Below are 14,414 nucleotides of genomic sequence, written 5' to 3'. Positions count from 1 at the left end.
GGACTAACTCTGGTCCTGGCTTTGCCATCATGGACTAATGGCTTTGACATCCTGGACTAACTCTGGCACTTTTGTATTCCCTGGCTTTGCCATCCTGGACTAACTCTGGCCCTTTTACATTGCCTGGCATTACCATTCTGGACTAACTCTGGCACTTTTGCATTCCCTGGCTTTGCCATCCTGGACTAACTCTGGCACTTTTGCAATCTCTGGCTTTGACATCCTGGACTAACTCTGGCACTTTTGCATTCTCTGGCTTTGCTGTTCTGGACTAACTCTGGCACTTTTACATTCTCTGGCTTTGACATCCTGGACTAACTCTGGCACTTTTGCATTCTCTTGCATGATTTCTACTGGTTTACTCAATATTCAAGCAGGAATATATCCCTTATAACTCTGGCAGTGTCCAGGGGGAAACTGAATGATATGGAGCGGAGTCAAGAGCAACCACAACATGACACACACTAGATTCAGATACTGCAGTTATATTTAAACTGTCATTCAGCAAAAGATACAGAGTAAGCCTGAGACTTTCAGTCAAGGATATGCACCTTGAATGTGCAGACTGCTTCATGGGATTGCTGAATACATTATGTAATGTTGATGTTCTTAGGAGTGGTAATACTCCAAAAGAAAGAAAAAAACAGATAAGTGAAGAAATGACATCTACCAAGACTGGCTGGACTTGGGCCAATCTGTAGTCAATGCCACCAGATTTCCACCCTTGGGAGGCACTATTTCTTAAATTTCTTGTGTTTTATATCACATTTGCTCCATTCAGCTGTGCAATTCTTTATGACCTAGACATACTAAGTAATTATAAAAGCCAGAATACATATTATGTTATTAATGTAATTTTTCGTATGTAGTGGTTTGTCTTTCAGAGGGCATTACTGACATAATTAGAACTGAATTAAAACAAAATCGTTCTAACACATCTGCTTAAATGTTTTTATATCAGTGCTTGTGATACAGTTTAAGCATTAAAACGGCCATGATTTTTATCATCTGAGTGCAGGAAAAGAATCAGGAGAAATGTACCTTTTCATCAGGTTAATATAGTCTGCCGAGCTTTCCTTGTCTTTGCCAAGGGCATCTGCTGTTTGTTGTCTTATGTTTCTGGTGCAGAACACCTTACCTTAGTCATAATTAATATTTCTAGTGTCTGCATATGTTTAGTACGTGTTTGGCATTCCAAAGCAGAGCTAAATCCCTTGCAAAGCACTGCAGATGCCAACTTGTGAAGAGATTGCTTCCTGAATAAGCTCAGCTGGACCTCAGGAAACATAAGTTACAGCCTGAGTGAATAAGCTCTTCAACAATATAAATTCCCAAGCTGCACAGTAACACTTTATCTGTCACAGTAATATTAATGATGGACTTGATGCGTATATCATAGCTGTCAGGAGACATGGCATGTGGCATTGATGAACAATGCAGCAAAGATTTAAGCTGTCCCTTTTATTTCACTCTGTTTTTCTTGACATGCATATAATTATGGTATAAATTATTTGATTAAACTGACAATGTTGGATGTGCTTTATCGTTTGCCAAAATATAATGTATGCCTGGTTGTTGATTACTGTAAGTGGTTTACTCAGAATGCACATCGTGAAAAGATTTCAAGACACCATCTTTAATAACTGTCTTGTTTTTTTTATCTAAGTTAAACTTGTTGTTCCTTGAATATTCTAAGCATAGTGCTTAATTTAAAGTCAAACTTCTCTCACTCCTTCAGATTCTGTTGTTACTAACCTGTAGTACAGCTGCTGAACTTTTTCTCACAATTTCCAGCCTGTGACGGGAAAGCAGTTTTGTCATTTGATAGTAACTGTGGCATTTTTAATGTGTGTGTGTGTGTGTGTGTGTGTGTGTGTGTGTGTGTGTGTTGTGTGTGTGTGTCCATCCATGTGTGTGTGTGTGTGTGTGTGTGTGTGTGTGTGTGTGTGTCCATCCATGTGTGTGTGTGTGTGTGTGTATGTGTGTGTGTGTGTGTGTGTGTGTGTGTGTGTGTGTGTGTGTGTGTGTGTGTGTGTGTGTGTGTGTGTGTGTGTGTGTGCGTGGATGTGCATATGTGTGCATGTATCTTGCCACAGTGGTAAGTCTTTCTTCTACTTCACTTTATAGTAGGTGAATGCCTAATGATTCCTCCCTACTGGGCTTGCAGTTGTTCAACAGTGGCAGACTATTCCGCCATGCCTATGTGTATGTAGGAATTAAATGCGGAGCTGTAAAGAAAAAAACAATTCTGTCCAAGTCAAACTCTAGTGATAATGAGAACTGCATAGCAATACTTCTGCTACTGTAGAATGCTTCACTGGAGGGCACTTGCAGACAATCTCTTTATTTAGTAGAAACATGTGAATGACATTTTTATCTTGTGCACCTAATTTTAATGATGCCTCAAAAAGTAGGTTTTCTAATGCTAAACACGGTGCAATCTCTACCTAAACCTTGTGGCTAGAGATGAAGATGGATGTAACTCATTAGTGTACCAAATACTTTGTGTTGCATAGTGCAATCTTTACCTAAACCTTGAGGCTAGAGATGAAGATGGATGTAACTCATTAGTGCACCAAATACTTTGTGTTGTGTCTTGACTTCACTGTGAGAACATGGTACAACACCTGTACCACTGCCACACATGTCCACTCTACTGGTCAGTCTCCTGGTCTTCTTGACCCTCAAACATGAACAAGACCCAGAATACTTGGGATAGATGATAAACTCTCAAAAGCAGAGAGCTATCCAAGGTTTTCTGGGAGAAATCCATGACTTTTGGATTGGAGGTGCTTACTTTTATCCTAGTGTTATCAAACTTGGCACTAGGCACCTTTAGTGCTTGCTGGGGAACACCAAAGGTGAAGAAGACAACATCAACAACAAAACACAAAGATGCAACCTTCACAACTCTAACTGCGTAATCCCTACGTCTTGTATTCATCTTGATCTCTTGTCCATGACCCTAGTGACCTTCAAACTCAATAACTAGAAACCAAAAGGCCTGGAATAGCTGCAGTAAAACAGACCAAGTATAGCAAATGTACCTGACAAAATTTCCTTTCTTTGCGCTTGTATCCAAGTGATGTAGCACACAACCTTGAGATTTGAGATTTGAGGGTACCATATAGGTATACCCATTATTGAATGATGTTATAATGTTATTTGTACGATGAAGTCAGAAAGCGACTATACTTTTTGTTGTGCTTCCAATTGATGTATAAAGTTTTATCAACAAATAGGTATATTTATGTGTGTATAGTTGCTCATGAGACTATATTAGATCATATATAACATAGTTAATATTTATTGTACTTATTTACATTACAAGAGTTTTCTCATAGACATTGGGCCGGATTCACGATGGCTTGCACGGCGTCTACGAGTAGAGTAAGACTCCATGCAGCCATCATGTCCGACGAGCGATCCAGGAAGAGTCTGTAGGGGTGTGTAAGGGAGCTCCTAAAATATCTCCTACATGGACAGGGCTGGGATATGAAAATTACCTCACTTGCAGCCGAAAAGCATGCAAATGAGGTAAATTTGCGATCCAGGAAGCACAAACCTGTCCGAGTAGGAGACGTGTTAGCTGCAGAAATGTAGTCAGTTGACAACTGAGTACAGTTCTGCAAATAGCACAATGGAGCCTTGTCAGCTCCAAATAAAGGTTGCATATGGTTGAGGAAGCATGCCAATGGCCAAATATATGGCCATTGGAAAGTTTCCCAGATGCAAATTTAAAATAAAAAAAAATGTTTTTTCTGGCGATTTCTGATGTTTAAGCGTAGTGCAGTGCCACGCAAATGGGGTGCGCTATAACAATCATAAAATAAGACAATAAAAGCCACAAATGTGGAATTTATGGAAATTGTTAAATGACAATGTAAGGGAATAGCAGGCTGAAGACAACATGGCCACCGAGTAGGGGTTGCTAAGGGGAGAAGCCCAGTCTAAGACACGTAACCAAGCATTGGTAGGCAATCCTATGTAAATGATTGTTAGGATAGTGAATCACACTTTTACAGAGCAAATGAGCACAGTCAGTGGAGTGTAGGAGTAGGATATGGGGAGGAACAGAGTAGGAGATAGGTGACATCACAAGGGGGGTATGTATGGAGCACAGTGGCATGTGTTAGCTGTCAGTTAGACATTATGGAAAGAGGTGTGTCAAGAGGTAGGCCAGAGAAAGCCAAGAAATGGAAGGTGTATACTGTGGATAACACCAAAGTCTCTTGCTGAGCAGGTATGCACGTCTGTGCACGCCTGTAAACTCGAGTAACACAGAGTGCACGCGTGGAAGCGTGAGTGCGCGCGTTTAAGCTGGAGTAAGCATGTATAAGGCTGTTGGAAGACCTGTAAGCATGTTTGCGCTGGTATGCGTGCATTTTAACCCAAATAAGCAAGTTTTAGTCCATCTAAGCATGTGTGCGTGCTTGTCAGCTGCTGTGAGTGTGTTTCCGCTTGTATGCACGTCGCTTCCCCCAAGGAAACAGAAAGGAAAAAGGAAGCACAACAAATAGTAGGAAGCTATCAGGGAATACAATGTAGAGCTAGCAGGGGCAAACAATCAGAATCAGGCAATTACACAGGCAGAACACTAGCCCAGCCCAGCATTTAAAACTCTGCAAACAACAGTGCAGTTTGTTTCTCTCAAGAGACACTGCAACACTAGAGTAAGCTACTAGAAGTGAATACTGAAAAAGCTACACTCAGACAAAAAATGCTAGGGGCTGCCCTTGCTGTTATAAGGCGACATATGCAACATGCTGAGGATGGTGACATTGCAAATGCTTCCGGACAACCCACAGTGAGGAGACGGAGAAGAGTGTACAGGCCTAGGGTCAACTACCAGGGGTTACATAAGCTGGAGATAGTGGAGCGCTATAGAGTGAACAGAGACCTCCTGCAGCAAATTGTTGAGCTGTGCAGGCCACGCCTCACACACAGAACCAACAGAGGGGAACCCATCCCAGTGGAAACCAAGGTATGTGCTGGCCTAAGAATACTAGCAACAGGTACCTTTCAGAGACCAACTGGTGATATGATGGGGATATCACAGGCATCAGCATCCAGGGTACTGCACCAGTTCCTGGATGCCATGTCAGCACATGTTGGTGATCATGTATATTTCCCCAATTCCTGTGAGGTATTGGCCAGCAATATGCGTCTCTTCCAGCAAATAGCAGAATACCCTGAGGTAGTGGGTACAATAGACTGCATGCATATATGCATCAAAGCACCAACTGGTGAGCGGGGTAGGGCCTACATTAACTGCAAGGGCTTCCCCTCCATCAACTGCCAGGTTGTGTGTGATGCCCAGGGCATAATAATGAATGTGTGTGCTGGCTGCCCTGGAAGCTACCATGATTCCCATATCCTGCATCTGACGCAGCTGTACCAGACATTTGCCAATGGGGACATCCCACATGGTCACTTAGTGGGGGATGCTGGTTATGCACTGGAGCCGTGGCTGATGACACCCATCAGAAACGCACGCACACCTGAACAGGAATGCCATAATGAGGCACACTCACAAACACGAAATGTAATCGAGCATGTGTTTGGGTTGATCAAGTTACGGTTCCGGTGCCTGGACACATCTGGTGGAGCCTTGCAATACTCACCAACTACATGTACCCAAATTGTCATGGTATGTGCTATGCTACATAATATGATTATGCGAAAACAGCTGCAGCAGGACCAGCATAGGGCTGGGCCAAACAGCCCCCCACCATTGCCAAGGCCATCACAGGCAGAGTGTGACTCGGAGGAGGAACAACCTGAGCCTGCACCAGTAGGCAGAAGGAGGCATGCCCAGTATGCCTTGGCCTTGGCAAAGAGGCAACACATAGCAAATACATTGGATCAGTAGGAACCCTGGAAATGATACCGCTCTCTGACTCGCACATATAGTAAAAGGGATGCCTAACTTGACACTACCTGTTTCCAAACATGTATAGGGAGTGCAGTATGTGCATCTGACATAGGCAGCCCTGCAGCACCACCTGAGGCATGATTGCCATGTGTTAAGCAATGTAAGGTAGTGCTAAACAGCATTGACCACCATGTAGTATATGCAAACTTGATGACCTTGAGTATCATCCTACCCTCACCAAACATGAAGCCACAATATGAAGACAAGATGATCAATTACAACAATTGGCTTAAGTATTGGTGTTAGTGAAAGGGGATACAATGCCTGTCAGCCTGGGATGACATGCTCGACAAGACATGATGCTTCACTAGGGATGGATTTCACCTATCACCTGTGGCCTTTTGGATATTGCCAAAGGCTCTTGTCACCCCCATAGTGCCTTTTTTAGGTAAGGCTCAAAACACAAACCCTCCTCCATAGTTATCACAAGGGATAAGAATATAAGTAATGCTACTCAATGCCAGAAGTCCAAACTGCAAGATGCATGCACTCCAAACTCTCCTCAACATGGAGAATGTTGATATTTGTGCACTAACAGAAACCTGGTTCAGGGCTCCCAAGAGCACCCTAGCATTAACAGGTTACACCTCATACCATGCTTTACAGCTGCAAAACATGGAACAAACTACAAAAAGAGGGTGAGTATCAATATTTTTCAAAGATACCCACACTCCCAGGTTGGTGGCACAGCATGAAGCATCGGAGACTATCCATGTGCAACTAACAGTGGCTAAAACCGCCTTCCAGTTCATAGCCTGCTACAAACCACCCTCCTAAACCCAGGAACCATACTTGGCCGACTGGAGAACACATGAAAATATGAAGGTCTCCCCAAACACCATTATATTGGGCGACTTCAACTACCCAAACATAGACTGGGAGTATTACCCTAGCCCAAAGATTCCCAGAATTTATAAACCAAAATACTATGGAACAACTTGCAACCACTCCCACAACAGGGGAAAACATACTGGACCTGATCATCACCAACATGGGGACTCTATGCCCAAGACCAGAAGTGTATCCCTCACTGGTAAGATCAGACCAGAGAGTAATCTCACTGGATATTCACATCCTGATCCCAGCCCATGCTCATGCAATCCCAAACAAAACCAAGACCCAATCCCCCAAAGCCAGGCATCCTGTCTGGTGGACCCCAGCCATAAACAAACCATACAATACAAGGAGGAAGCTACTATATGATAGATCAAAATCCCAAAAAGGGAAGGCATCTCTGATCAGTATTATTGAAAAACTACGGCCACACATAAGATCATCTAAGGCCATCTTTGAGATAAAAATTGTTCAGGACACCAAGGATAATCACAAGGCATTCTTTACTTATGGTAGGAACCTGTGTGGGAATCCCCAGATATGCTCAGAAGTAGTCCAAAATGACAAACAATACACCAAACCACAGACATTGCCAACATCTGAGCTGACAGGTTCAGTGCAAACTTCTCCACCCCCTCCCCACCAAAAGGGCAAATATCTATCCCAGCAGAGTGCTGGCCCCCTGACATCGCAGATGCTCAGGTAACAGCCAGCCTCTCCAAAGCAAAACACACAGCATCAATGGGACCAGACAGTGTCCTGGGCTGTGTCCAACATGAACCCCAAGAAGAACTGAACACAAACATAAAACCACTGTTCAATCTCAGCCTTACCACAGGATATGTACCCAAAGAGCAATGTACAGCAACAGTGGTCCCTCTCCACAAAGGTGGTGCCTCAATGGATACTGCAAACTATCGCCCCAGAAGCCTGACTAGCTTGGTCTGCAAAGCTATGGAAAGGATCATCATGGACCTCATAAATAAAGATATTGGGGACCTACAGACACTGGATCCTACCCAGTTTGGCTTTGTTAAGGGCAGATCCTGCCTCTTAAACCTGGTTGAGTCATTTGAAACAGTCACCAAGGCCATTGACAAGGGGAAGGTGGTCCTCACAGCATACCTGGACCTCGCAAAAGCCTTCCATACAGCACCCCACTTGGTCATCATAGATAAGATCACCAGCTTCAATATAAACCCCTATGTCACTAGATGGGTTGCAAACTGGCTCAAGGACAGAACCCACATGGTCAGAAATGCTAGAGCCATGTCAAACCAGCTACAAGTGGCATCCCACAAGGCTCAGTCCTGGGACCTCCCTTGTTTGGTATATAATTCTCAGAGGTACAGGCCAACACAGAAGGACTGTTGATGAACAAGTTTGCAGATGACTGCAAACTGGGCGCCATAATCGACCCTCCAGCTGACACAAGCATCCTACAAAAGGGCCTCATAGAAAGAGACAACTGGTGCCAGAGCCATGTCCTCAAGCTAAATGCAAAACAGTGTATAGTCCTCCCATTTGTCAAAAACTAAGTGCCCACAAATTACAACATAGGTGGTAACCCATTAAGTATGGAAGAAGTGATAAGGGACCTGGGGACCCAAGCTGATAGCAATCTCTCATTCGATAACCACGTGGCCAAAGTGTTTAGAAAAACATTTCATATAGCCCACCTAATCATGAAGGTATTCACATCTACATCAGGGGAGGTCATCGTGCCTCTTAACTCATCCCTCATCAGGCCCATAATTGAGTACAATGCCCCTTGTGGGATGTACCTTATCCGACACCTGCAGCAGCTGGAAAGACCACAAAAGTACCTCACCAGGAGGATCAAACGGCTCAAACACATGCCATTCGCTGCACGGTTAAAGAAACTGCAGCTCCACTCAGTGTCATACCACCTGCCCAGAGGCAATCTGTGTCTGATGTATAAAGCCATGTCCAATCTGGAATCAATGGACATGCTGCACCTCGGAAAATCAGAATCCCATCAAGCTATGCGCGCAAGAGACTTGAACCTCAGGACTGAAATAAATAGGACATGCTGGAGTGACAGATTCATAACCCAGAGGCTACCCCCACTCTTGAGTAAACCCCCACTCCAGGTTAGCCAGAGTCCCTCATTGACTCTCTCCAAGAGGAATCTTGATGAGTGGATGGGAGATTGTAGCTTTACCCTGGGTATCACTTCTATGTCACTGTTAGACAGAGGCACAGTATACTAACCTTGAAAAATGTCATGGCAAATTCCACTTAAAATGTGTGTTGAAAGCCAAACACACTCTGGCTAGGATTATAAATGGCCTAGGGCAGATAGCCTAGTATGAACCTATGAAAAGAATCACACACACCAACTAGTACAACTGTGGTCAATGTGGAGTAATGTTTGGCAATGTCCACCCAAGTTGGTGAATACACAGCAATGTCGGACAAGCCTGGTTTAAGTAGGCCATAGCTGAACAAAATGCAACATGCTCATAGCTGCCCAACTGGCCCTTAACCAGTCTGGTCTGCTCAGTATGAACATTTAAAGCAGTGATGGGACTCAAACCCATGATACTGTGCACCATAGTGAAAGTACTGAACCATTACACCATGACAGTGTTCAGCCAGTATGAGAAAATGTTGCCAAGTCTTTGCAAACTATCACATGGAAACCCTGCAGGCACAGCATAATCCCTGTTGAGTTATGACACAAAGGAGTCTGTCAGTAAGAACACAACATGACTTCCAACACACACAGTATAAATATCAATATTGGTCATGTTCACACACAACCAGAAATGTAGTGGACTCCAGATCACAACATATGGAAAGGTCACACTGGGCATGCTCACACACTTGGATAAATGAGACATATGTCAGGCAACAAACCATGGAAAGTCTGAACTGGGCATGCTCACACACTTAGGCCATGTCTGAGTAAATCATCCAATAATGCGAATAGCGCGCTGCGCTAATGCGTCTCTCTCAAGTATCATAACATAGTTAGGTAGGGGTTTGAATCCTGCAAACGCTGTGTTTGTGTGTGTGTGTGTGTGTGTGTGTGTGTGTGGTGGTGGTGGTGGTGGTGGGGGGGCAGAGGGCATGTATGTATGCAATTCTCTGTGAAAGGAGGGCATGTATGTATGCAATTCTCTGTGAAAGGAATGGCCATTTTGAAGACTGGGATAACACACTAAAAGATGTACATTCCTCTTTGGAAAGACTGATGATGTCAGCACCCTATAAATACAGCAGGAGAAGGGAAATCATCCAGTAATGCGAATAGCATGCTGCGCTAATGCATCTCTCTCAAGTATCATAACATCGTTAAGTAGGGGTTTGAATCCTACAAATGCCATGTGTGCGTTTGTCACACAGTTTGTCAATGTGTTGTGTGTTTTGCTTTTATTATTGTATGACATATTATTATAACAGTAATTTCAATGCACACATCAGGTATGTGTGTTCCACATACAGATATGTACCTGTGACCTTTAATAGTTCCTATGTGTGAAGCCTGCCCCATATGAATACAGTTGTTACCTTTGCCAGCATGTGCTGCAGCTTTCCAGACCTTAGGCCATACATGTATGTTGGTGACAATGCAGGCTACTGCAGTGATCTGTGTCCTAGGCCAACTATGTGACACACACCCATGAAAGCTTTTATAAATTAATGTGGGTGAGGGTTCATGTCTGGAGTATATGTCAGACATGTTAAAACACAGCAAAGTCTGTGAGTGATGGACACCCAGTGAAGGTGTATGGCAACTGTTGCCGATATGCATACAGACACCTTCCTGCTTAGGTGATACACAGTGGGACTGCAGAATACCTTTGGAAATGTGAATATTACAGGAAAGACAAGATAACACTTGTCCACATGTACACACCATTACCCGTTCTACATGATGGGTGCTACCACCTACATGGTACTGTTGGAATACTATGTTAACTACATGCCGATGCCAATGTCACAGTTGCGTTACAGCAATACAGCATGGCTTGGACAACAGGTATCTGTCTGTATGATACCCTTGTGGTGGTTAAGTGTGTCATGTGTAGATTGCATTTTAGGCCACTGTATGTATTTGCAGTCATGGATGGACATATCCATAGTGTGTTGGCATGTACGTGAGACTGCTATATGCCAAAGAGTATTGTTCCCAGGGATGTGTGGGGCTCAGTAAGAATGGCTACTGGTATAGTGTAGTACTGCAGGGATATCACTGACACCTGGTTCCTACATCTGTGTATCAGTTGAGGAGACACCATGTAATGACCACTGAATGTCAGGCTATGTAAGCTGTGTATACTACCAGAATGCAGACCATTGACATTTGGAAACCGTATCACCCACAGCATACTGTCAAACCATGTCATGTTCCATGCTAACCATGTTCACAAATGTACACCTGCAACTCAGTGCTGCAAACATCACACATGTACTGTCCACACCCCAACACATGCAGGCACAGGTACACACAGCAGCCATGTGGCACATGTGCAGACAGTACACCTTTGGGAAGAAACACTGGTGTATACAAGACTGCAATGACAAACATAGGTAATGCATCATGCATGCTCGAATATACCCACAACAATATCATTACACTGTACTGTTAACAACATGATAATATTACTACACTGCTATGTAGTCACCCTGTGCATCAGCACCATGCTACCCTGTTCTGCATCTATGTTACAGATGGCAGGAGGTGGCACAGTTTCATCATATGCACAGGGTGTGTACTTGGTTTGCCAGAGTCTGCTATTGACATATCCAATTGACATGTATGTGTGTGTGTGTTAGTGAGGGACAACAGTACAACATGGGGCAATGTTGCTGCAATGTGTGTGTGTGTATGTGTTAGCCCTAGGTGTTAGCATTATGTGTGTATGTGTATGCATGCACACAGTTCCACCACGTGGCTGCCATATACGGGTGTTTGTGGACAGCCACAGACTGTACCTGCCAGGTCATACAGATCACCGTCTCTGGCCATGGACACGGTACCTGTGCCTGGCAGGGGTGCTACGGACAGTATCAGGTACTAAGCCAGACTGGGTACTGTCATCAGAAGCAGTGGGTTGTTGACTGGACACATGTCCCTGCTGGGACTGTCCAGAGCCACGTGCACATGGTCTTCTCGGACGGTCTAATGACAGCACAGACCCAGCATTGCTGGGGCTGGTACTGGCACTATGGGAGAGGCTGCAGGTTTGTTGTCATCCGTGATGACTGCCAGCTGATAATGTTGCTGGCATACATCCACGTCGACCCCTCAACTGTCCTGCACTGTCCTGGCTCCTGGACATGTAGTTGTGGAAGAGATCTAATGTGTCCCCCCAACATCTATCAATGACCTTGCTGATGTTACAGATGGCAGATGCAACGTCACACATAGTGTCATTCATAGCGGTGCAATGTGCTCTAAGCTCCCTCAGACCCTGTCTGGTGTACCATTCTATACATGCCTGTGCCTGCATTACAGCCCGGAACATAGCTGAGGTTGAAAGACCTCTGTGGGCACGTCTGACAGGAGCAGTACAACCACGGATGCTCCCACGAGAACCCCTGGACATCTGCCTGTGTGGTACCATGTCAAGAATCTGGCCATGGCTGCTGTGAGGGGATGCATGTGCCAATGATACCACACTACCCTGGTCAATGCCCATTGTATGCTGTCCCTCAGCTAAGGACATTGGTGACAATGGATGTATTGGCAGGATGACTGTGCGCATTGATGGGGTTGACTGCTGTGTAGTGTCAATTGGCTGACCAACGACAGACCCTGTCACACCTCCCTGTGCCATTACACATGTATCATCATAATCACTATCCTCAGCAGTGGCTTCAGGTTCCCTGCTGCACTCCACCAGAGCAACATCAGAACCTGTGAGAGGAAGATAGGAAACACAGTTTACAAATGTGTACATGATATTAGCACACAGGCACACATGCACACAGACGCACATGCACACATGCACACAGGTGCACATGCACACAGGCGCACATGCACACAGGCGCACATGCACACAAGCACTCATGCACACAGGTGCACATGCACACAGGCGTACATGCACACAGGTGCACATGCACACAGGTGCACAAGCACACAGGCACACAAGCACACTCCTCAGTATAGCAGATACAAACACAGACACACCTGCAATCCAACACATACACAATACTGTTTTAGGGTGGGTGACAGTATCACAAGGAAAATCATCACTGCACACGTGTTAGCATGCAGATTATGTGTTGCACAGGAACATGCAGTGCAAGTGTAGACAGCCCTTGTTAATAACAGTATATGTGTACTTGATGCTTGTGTGTAGTTGTTCAGTGATTGTCTTCACCCTGGGACACAATGTGTACAAGGTCATAACAATGTTGTGCAAGTGTTACAAGCTGTGTGTGCATATATTTGCACACACACACACACACACACACACACACACACACACACAACACATGCGCAGTGACTGCTATGTGTACTTTTGTGGTCGGCGGAACTGGATGTGGTGTAGTAATGTGAGCCATGATCAACATGCTTCTTGTGGTCAGTCAACAATAATAATGTGTGCCAGACAGGCAGCTAGCATGCTGTACCTGACATGCAGTAACATGACTACATCCACAATTACACAGCCACTTGTTACATGGGTTTGTAAGGTGGCCAATAGTGAGCATTGCCTAACATGAATGTATTATTTGTTCAAGACTGTTGCACAAAGACATGATAGGCCTCTACCCCTCAGGTATATTATGTGTGCTGTGTAGATGATAAGTGGGATACTGAAGGGTGGCCATACAGCAGGTGTCATAATTGGACATGTGTAGCAGGCTAAGGTGTAGTGTGTATGCCAAACATGTGTGTGTTGTGTACATGTGTATCAGGTATACCTATACAATGTCCAGTACTGTGCTGCCACACATGTGTGTCATGCTCTGTGTATTGCATGTGAGTGAGGCAGCTATTGAGAATAATGGAATATGCATAGTCTCACAGCAAACATGCACAGCATGCATTATGCGTAGGTGTGGTACATGTGCACAGACTACACCTCCATATGACGTGCACATGTCATTAGCAATAGTATTGTTATTACACATTCACCAGCATGGATTGGCTGCCTTGCTGTCACTCCAGAGAGACCTGCAAGAATATGACAGTGATTGCCAGTGGCCACAACTGTGCCATTGATACTGTGAGTATGATAAAGTACAGTAGTACAACAGGTGGCTATCAATCTTGCAGAAGAATAGGCAGGTTAACAGCTACACAAACATTACACATCTCACACACGCATAAACTACCAGTACAGAGAACAATCAACTACAGATATGGCATGTTATCTGCACGCTCCATTTCAACATGCTGGATGGCTCCGGCCTCCATGATTACACATGTTTGTGGATGTTGCTGTTGTTGGCATAGAGCCACAACATTTAGGAGGTGCTCCTCCACACTGGTGAGGGGGGGTGGATAGGTACCCCACCGCCTGTGGCAAGCTGTTGTCTGTGGATATCAGACGCACGTTGCTGGACATGTTTAATTAAATCACTGCAGTGATGGCGTACCTGCTCATATGTCCGGTTATGCATGCCTATGTCATTTACCCGACAGACAAGATCTTGCCACAGT

Source organism: Protopterus annectens, chromosome 12.part0 (assembly GCF_019279795.1).
Source record: "Protopterus annectens isolate FY-2018-M chromosome 12.part0, PAN1.0, whole genome shotgun sequence".
Lineage (NCBI taxonomy): Eukaryota > Metazoa > Chordata > Ceratodontiformes > Protopteridae > Protopterus > Protopterus annectens.
This window is presented reverse-complemented; position numbering follows the sequence as displayed.